The 7,969-nt window shown below is 54.4% G+C and overlaps 1 non-coding gene across 1 annotated transcript; it reads left to right on the forward strand.

Moving 5' to 3' along the window:
* The first annotated feature begins 978 nt into the window (after nt 1–978).
* LOC143637922 (5S ribosomal RNA) lies at nt 979–1,097 on the forward strand. The gene has a single exon (XR_013154525.1). It is a non-coding gene; the product is annotated as a 5S ribosomal RNA (ribosomal RNA).
* Nucleotides 1,098–7,969: the final 6,872 nt, after the last annotated feature.

Here is a 7,969-nt window from a genome sequence, read left to right on the forward strand (position 1 = left end):
AGTCCCTGCGTGTGTTCCTCCCTCCTGCCCCTCCCTGTGCGTGGCTCCAGGCGCCAGGCACGCGTAGGGGTTGTGTGTGGCCGGCGGCCGGCCATTGCCCAGTCCGACTGCATTTCCAGCTGTCAGGGTCCCTGGGGTGTCCCAGGTGGTGCCCGTTCGCGTCTCCGCCCCTGGCTCTCTGGGCTCCCAGCTAGGCTAGGCTAGGCTAGGTTCTGGCGCCAGCGGGACACTGCTGCGGCCAGGGCTTCTGGGCTTCTCAGCCTGGCGAAGGGCGGGGTGGGCGTGGCGGTGGGGGGCCGGGGATCTCTGGGGGGGGGGGTGGGGTTCGCGGGGAGCCTGGGGCTTGGCGAGGAGGGGCTGAGGAGGCCAGGCCGCGCCAGGCCTGGTGGGGTGTCCGAGGGTGGTGCCCGCTCGCGTCTCCGCCCCTGGCTCTCTGGGCTCCCAGCTAGGCTAGGCTAGGCTAGGCTAGGTTCTGGCGCGAGCGGGACACTGCTGCGGCCAGGGTTTCTGGGCTTCTCCGCCTGGCGAAGGGCGGGGTGGGCGTGGCGGTGGGGGGCCGGGGATCTGGGGGGGGGTGGGGGTCGCGGGGAGCCTGGGGCTTGGCGAGGAAGGGCTGAGGAGGCCAGGCCGCGCCAGGCCTGGCCGGGGCGGTGGGGGCCCTGTGGGATCTGGGTGGGGCTCGCGGGAGGTGGAGCCAGGTGGAGAGGGGCGGTGTTGGAGGCGGGACTCAGCCAGTCCCAGTCTCCCAGGACCCCCGGGCCCACTGCCGGGTCAAGTCAGGTGGGAGCGTGAGAGCCCCCAGCCTTGAGTTGAGTTGGGCTGGGCTGCGCTGTTCTGGGGCGGGCGAGGGAGGCCCCGTGCGACCACCCGCTCCGTTTCCCCCCCTCCACCCCCCTCCCCTCCACGCCCCTCCCCTCCCCTGGACTGAAGGGTGGAACCTGGAGCAGCCTCTGGAGGCGTCCCCGGGCGGCCCTCGCCGTCTACGGCCATACCACCCTGAACGCGCCCGATCTCGTCTGATCTCGGAAGCTAAGCAGGGTCGGGCCTGGTTAGTACTTGGATGGGAGACCGCCTGGGAATACCGGGTGCCGTAGGCTTTTGCGCCCCCTTCCCACACACACTTTTAACCCGCGTGGCCCCGAGAGACATGCCGAGACCCCCGGGCCCTCCGGGGCAGGGCGCAAGGGCAGCCCTGGGCTGCCGGTCGGTGTCCCTCCCGTGGGTCAGCGCCCAGCAGCGCCGCGCCCCTGCAGCAAGGCCCACTGGCCTGGCTCTCCCCAGGGACGCTGGGACACTCACTCCATGAGAGCTGGCGAGGAGCCCAGCCGGGTCCAGGCCACGACCTCCCTGTGCAGCCTGACCCACCCCCCCACCCCTCGGCCTCCAGGATGGGGGGTCGGGGGGGACACCTGCCCTTCCCCAGAACGCGGGGCCCGCTCCCCCACCCGTTCCTGCCACACAAGCAGAACCTTGCCACCCACATCCTGGGAGTGGGACAGTCCATCCAGCGTCTCTGGCTGGGTCGGTCTCCCTTCGCACCACCTCCGCAAGGTCCCTCCTGTGTCTCTGCCTCCTTTCCCACCGCCTTCCTCCCTGAGGGTCCCCCTGAGTCTGTCTCTCTGCCTGTCTCTCTCTTTCTCTCTCATCGGAGCACCACATGTCTGTGTGTGTCTCTGCTCATCCATCTCTCCTTCTCCCTTGTGCCTCTCTTGGCCTGTGAGGAGGCATCCCTGTCTCCATCTCCCACTCAATGCCTCTCTGGCCTTGGCTCTCTTCTTTCTCTCTCTTTCACACACACACACACACACACACACACACACACAGACAGACACACACACACTCACAGAGACACACACTCACCCTTCTGTTCCCCCCCTCCTCCCACCCAGCCAACTCACTCTGGGCTGCAAGTCACGGAGTCCATGGTCGCCTCGAGATTTTGCGGTCACAGGTTCTCTCATCTGCCGTCTAACTGCCCATGGATGTAAGAGTGGATTCAGACATAACCCTTGAAGTGCGCGCACCACTTCAGGGTGTGTGATCCGCAGAGGCTGAGAGGAGGCCGAGGAGGCCACAGGGTCTTAGGAGTCTGCGCTGAGAGCCAAGCAAGAGAGCAGATGGCAAAGGAGGGCAGGCGCTCCTGGAAGAGGAGGAAGCAGCCTTGAGAGCTGGCAACCGGTTCGGGGCCAGGGGGTTGCCCGGGAGGACCAGGTGCCAAGGGGAGCTGAAGCCCGGCCTGAGGGGACCGGGAGGCAGAGGTCCCTTGGTCGAGGTGACCCGTCCACCTGGAGACGACGGGACAACACGCAGGGCCTGACGACCCAGTGGGCCTGCGTGCCCACAACCAATGCTCCCCTCCCACTCCCCGACCCCCGCAATGCTTGCAGGTGAGGGGGCTTCCCCTCTGTTGAGGCCGCCGACTGAGCTCCCACGGGGCTTTGAATCAGGGTGCTTCTTCCACGGGACGTCCTTTCCGGCAGCACCGCCACTGGACGGAGGGGTCTGTGCCCTTCCTCAGGGCAGTGCTGTGCACGTGCTGGATGTTGACTGGTAGGAACACGGCACAGAGCACTCCGACCATGGCACTGGGTCCCAACCGAGTGACTCTGCGGTGCTTTGCAGAGTGGGCCAGAAACTCCGCGCCTCGGCCCCAGCGGCGCACTTCTGAGCCTGGCTGGCGACTGACTGACTGGGAGCCAGCGGGCCGCAGCCCCCTGGCCACCCTCTGCCCAGTTTTCTGTGAGTCCCTGTGTGTGTTCCTTCCTCCTGCCCTCCCTGTGCGTGGCTCCAGGCGCCAGGCATGAATTGGGGTTGTGTGTGGCTTGTGGCCGGCCATTGCCCAGTCTGACTGCATTTCCAGCTGTGGCGCTGTGCCTCTTTCAGGGTCCCTGGGGTGTCTGAGGGTGGTGCCGGCTCGCGTCTCCGCCCCTGGCTCTCTGGGCTCCAGCTAGGCTAGGCTAGGCTAGGTTCTGTTGCGTGGGACACTGCTTCAGTCAGGGCTTCTGGGCTTCTCTGCCTGGTGAAGGGCGTGGTGGGGGTGGCGGGGTTCTGGGTGAAGGGTTGTGGTCGCGGTGAGCCTGCGGTTTGGCGAGGATGGCCAGAGGAGGCCAGGCCACGCTAGGTCTGGCCAGGGCGGTGGGGGCCCTGTGGGCGCCTCGCGGGGCTCACGGTAGGTGGGGCCATGTGGAGAGGGGCGGTGTTGGAGGCGGGACTCAGCCAGTCCCAGTCTCCCAGGAACCCTGTGCCCACTGCTGGGTAGAGTAAGGTGGGAGCATGAGAGCTCCCAGCCTTGAGTTGAGTTGGGCTGGACTGTGCTCTTCTGGGGCTGTCGAGGGAGGCCCTTTGCTACTACCAGCTCCGTTTCACCCCTCCACCCCCTCCCCTCCACCCCCCTCCCCTCCCCTGGATTGAAGGGTGGAACCAGAGCAGGCTCTTGAGGCTTCCCTGGGCAGCCCTCTCTGTCTTTGGCCGTACCACCCTGAAGGTGCCTGATCTCTAAGGTTAAGCAGGGTCGGCCCTGGTTAGTGTTTGGATGGGAGTCCGCCTGGGAATACCGGGTGCTGTAGGCTTTTGTGCCCCCTTCCCATACACACTTTTAACCTGCGTGGCCCTGAGAGACAGGCCGTGACCCCCAGGCCCTCCGGGGCAGGGCGCAGGGGCAGCCCTGGGCTGCCTGTAGGTGTCCCTCAGGACGACCAGTGCCCAGCAGCGCCGTGCTTCCGCAGCAAGGCCCACAGTCCTGGCTCTCCCCAGGGACGCTGGGACACTCACTGCATGAGAACCGGCCAGGAGCCGAGCCGTGTCCAGGCCAAGATCTTCCCTGTGAACCCTGACCCACCACCCCACCCCTCTACCTCCAGGATGGGGGGTCGGGGGGAACACCTGCCCTTCCCCAGAACACAGGGCCCATCCCGGGGCCCACTCCCTCACCTGTTCCTGCCACACAAGCAGAACCTTGCCACCCACAATCTGGGAGTGGGACAGTCTATCAAGAGTATCTGCCTGGGTCGGTCTCCTTTTGCACCACCTCTGCAAGGTCCCTCCTGTGTCTCTGCCTCCTTTCCCACCGCCTTCCTCCCTGAGGGTCCCCCTGAGTCTGTCTCTCTGCCTGTCTCTCTTTCTTTGTCTCTCATCAGAGCAGCACATGACTGTGTGTGTCTCTGCTCATCCATCTCTCCTTCTCCCTTGTGCCTCTCTTGGCCTGTGAGGAGGCATCCCTGTCTCCATCTCCCACTTAATGCCTCCTTGGGCTTGGATGTCTTCAGTCTCTCTCTCTCTCTTTTTCACACTCACACAGACACACACACACACACACACACACACACACACACACACTCAGAGAGACACACATTCCCCTTTCTCCTTCCAACCCTCACCCCAGCCCACTCATCCTGGGCTGCAAGTCACGGAGTCCATAGTATCCTGGAGTCTGGGCAGTCATAGGTTCTCTCATCTCCAATGTAACTTCTCCTTTATTTAAGAGTGGATTCACACAACACCCTAATATGTGCACCACCTCAGGTTTTGCGCTCGGTACAGGCTGAGAGAAGGCTGTGGAGGACACAGGGTCTTAGGAGTCTGTTCTGAGAGCCAGCATGACGTGTTAAAATTCTAGTGTTAGAATTAGGTTTAAGGTTAGGGTGATATTTAGAGCTAGTCTTAGTGTGAGATTAATAGTCATGGTCAGAGTTAGTTTTAGGATTATAGTTAAGACTTGAAATTATGGTAGGGTTAGTGTAAGCATTTGGTTTACCGTTAGGGTGTGTTTAGAACTAGGGTGCTTGTAGGATATGAATCAGAGTCAAGGTCAGTATTAAAGTTAAGGTTAGTAATCGAATTAGGTCTAGGGTTAGGTCTAGGTGTAGTGCTAGTGTTTGATTTAAGTTAAGGTTTAATGTTAGGGCTATTGCTTGGTTTTGTTTTACTGGTGGGGTTAGGATTAGGGCTAGTTTTTTGATTAGCTTTAGGGTTACGGTTAGTGTTAATGTTTGCCTTAGCCTTAGCGTTAGTGTTAGAGTTAGGCTTAGAGTTATATCTAGGGTTAGGACTAGAAATAAGGATTAGGCAAGATTTATCGCTAGGGTTATGGCTATTTTTAGGGCTAGGGTTTGGGTTAAGGTAAGGAATAGTGTTAGAACTAGGGATAGGGCTAATGTGAGAGCGTTTGTCTTAGGGCTATGGTTACCATTAGAATTAGGGATAGGTTTAAATTAGGTTTAGGATTAGGGCTAGGTATACTGTTCAGTTTAGGTCTAGCATTACTGCTATGGTTAAGATTAAGTTTTGGTTAAGGGATTGTGTTATAGCTAGGTTTAGTTGTAGAGTGAGGTTTAGAATTAGGGTTAGGACTATGGTTAAGATCAGGGTTATGATTAGGGCTAGATTTAGGGCTAGGATGAGGGCTAGAGTTTGTTTTAGCGTTTGGGCTAGGTTTAGGGCTAGGGCTAATATCAGATCTTGTGTTATGGTTAAAGATAATTTTAGTATTAGGTTTATGGCTACCTGTACTATAATGGTTAGTTTTAGGGTTAGGGTCAGGATTAGAGCTAGAAGTATTTTTAGAGTCAGGGTCTTGTTTAGGGTTTGGGATAGGTTAAAGTTAGGGCTCAAATTAGCATTAGGGTTAGTGTTAGGTTAATGATAGGGTGAGGTTTAGGGTCTAGGTTTGGTTTAGGGTAATGGATAGGGTTAGAATTAGTGATAGGGTTAGGTTTAGGACTAGGGTTAGCATTGGGGTTAAGGTTAGGGTTATGGCAATGGATAGGGTTAGAGCTAGGTTTAGGGCTAGGGTAATGTTTATGATTAGGGCTAGGGTTAAGGTTAGGATTAGGTTTAAAACTGGGGTTATGGGTTGGATTAGGGCTAGGTTTTGTGTTAAGTTAGTGCTAGGGTTAGGTTTATGGCTAATGTTAGTACCAGGGTTATGTTTAGGGCTAAATTTAGGGTTAGGGTTAGGGATATGTCTAGCATTAGGTTTAGGTTTAGAGTTAGAGGTATGGTCAGAGTCAGGGTCAGGTTTATTTTAGGGTTTGGATTAAATCTCAAATTAGGGCTAAGGATAGAGTTAGGGTTAGGATTTGGTTTAGGTTAAGGGTAAGAGTTAGGTCTATGGTTCAGTTTTGTTTTAGGGCTAGGGCTAGGGTTAGGACTAGTTTTAGGATTAGCTTTAGGGTTAGGGCTAGTGTTAGGTTTAGTTTTAGTCTTAGGGTTAAAGTTAGATTTACAGTTAGGGTTAGGGTTAAGCTTAGGGTTAGGGTTAGATTTAGAGTTAAAGTTAGATGTAGATTAGGACTAGGGCTAAGGATAGGGCTAGGATTAGGGCTAGGATTAGGGTTCTGGTAAAGGATTGGGTTAGAACTAGGGATGGGGCTAGGGTGAGAGTTAGAGTTAATCTTACAGCTAGGGCTAGGGCTAGGGTTAAGAATAGGGCTAAATTAGGACTAAGATTAGGTCTAGGGTTAGTGTTAGGGTTAGGGATAGTGTTAAGGTTAGGTTAGGAGTAAGGATGTTTAGTGCTACAATAAGGGCTGTGATTTGTGTTAAGTTTAGGGCTAGAATTAGGGCTAGGGCTAATGTCAGATCTAGGCTTATGATTGGGGATATTTTTAGGATTAGGTTTATGGCTAGGTAGGTCTAGTGTAAGTGTTACGTTTAGGGTAAGGGTCAGCTTTAGAGCTAGGGGATTTATTAGGGTCAGGGTCAGAGTTAGAGTTTGGTTAAAGTTAGGGTTTAGGGTTAGGGCTCGAGTTAGCATTTGGGTGTGGGTTAGAGTAATGTTAGGATATTATTTAGGGTTCAGGTTAGGTTTAGCTAATTGTTAGAGTTAGGATTAGGTCTAGGGTTCGCATTAGGGTAAGGGTTAGGGTTAGTATAATGAATAGTTTAGGGCTAACTTTAGGTCTAGGTTTATGGTTAGGAATAGGTCTTGAGTTACGGTTAGGGTTAGGGTTAGAACTAGGGTTAGGGTTAGGGTTATGTTTAGCATAAGGGTTAGGTTTTGAGCTAGGGTAATGCCTAGGGTGAGGTTTAGGTTTAGGGTTAGGTCTAGGGATAAGATTACAGTATGGTTAGTGTTAGGGTTAGGATTAGGGCTAGGTCATCATTAGGGGTAGGGTTATGGTTAGGGTAATGGATAGATTTAGATGTACGTTTAGGGTTATGGTTAAGTTTAGATAGATGCTTAGGCTTAAGGTTAGAGCTATGGTTATGTTTAGGTTTATGATAAGGTTTAGAGTTTGAGCTAGGGTTAAGTCTATGGTGAGTGTGAGATCGAGGGTTAGGTCTAGGGTTAGGTTTCTGGTTAGTTATAGTGTTAAGGTTAAGCCTAGGGTTGTCAATAGGTTGGGTTGGGTTTAGGGTAATGGGTATGTTTAGATCTAGGTTTAGGGCTAGGGCTATGGTTAGGATTAGAACAAGGGTTAGGGTTATTTTTAGGGAGAGATGTAGGTTTATGTTTAGGGTAAGGGTTAGGCTTTGAGATAAGATTAGGACTATGGTGGAGGTTAGGTTAGGGTTAGGGCTAGGGTTTGGGCTATGGTTATGCTTAAGGCTTGGTTTAGGCCTAGGATTAGCTCTAGGTTTTGTGTTAGGTTTAGGCCTAGGGTTAGGGCTATGGGTAATGTAAGAGGTAGAGTTATATTTAGGGCTAGTTTTAGGGTTAGGGTTATGGCTAGGTATAGTGTTGGGTTTAGATTTTCGGTTAGGGTCAGATTTAGAGAGAGGTTTACTATAAAGGCAGGGTCAGTGTTCACGTTAGAGTTAGAGTTAGGATTCCAGCCAGAATTAGGACTAGGTTTAGGTCTAGGGGTAGGGTTAGTGTTTGGGTTAGGTTCAAGGTTATTGTTAGGCCTAAGGCTAGGTTATTATTTAGTTCTAGGGCTAGAGTTAAGTCTAGATTTAGGATTAGGTTTAGGTCTAGGGCTAGTGTTAGGCTTTGGTCTAGGGTTAGGGTCAGGGTTAGACCTAGGGT

This window comes from Callospermophilus lateralis, chromosome 14 (assembly GCF_048772815.1).
Source record: "Callospermophilus lateralis isolate mCalLat2 chromosome 14, mCalLat2.hap1, whole genome shotgun sequence".
NCBI classification, from domain to species: domain Eukaryota; kingdom Metazoa; phylum Chordata; class Mammalia; order Rodentia; family Sciuridae; genus Callospermophilus; species Callospermophilus lateralis.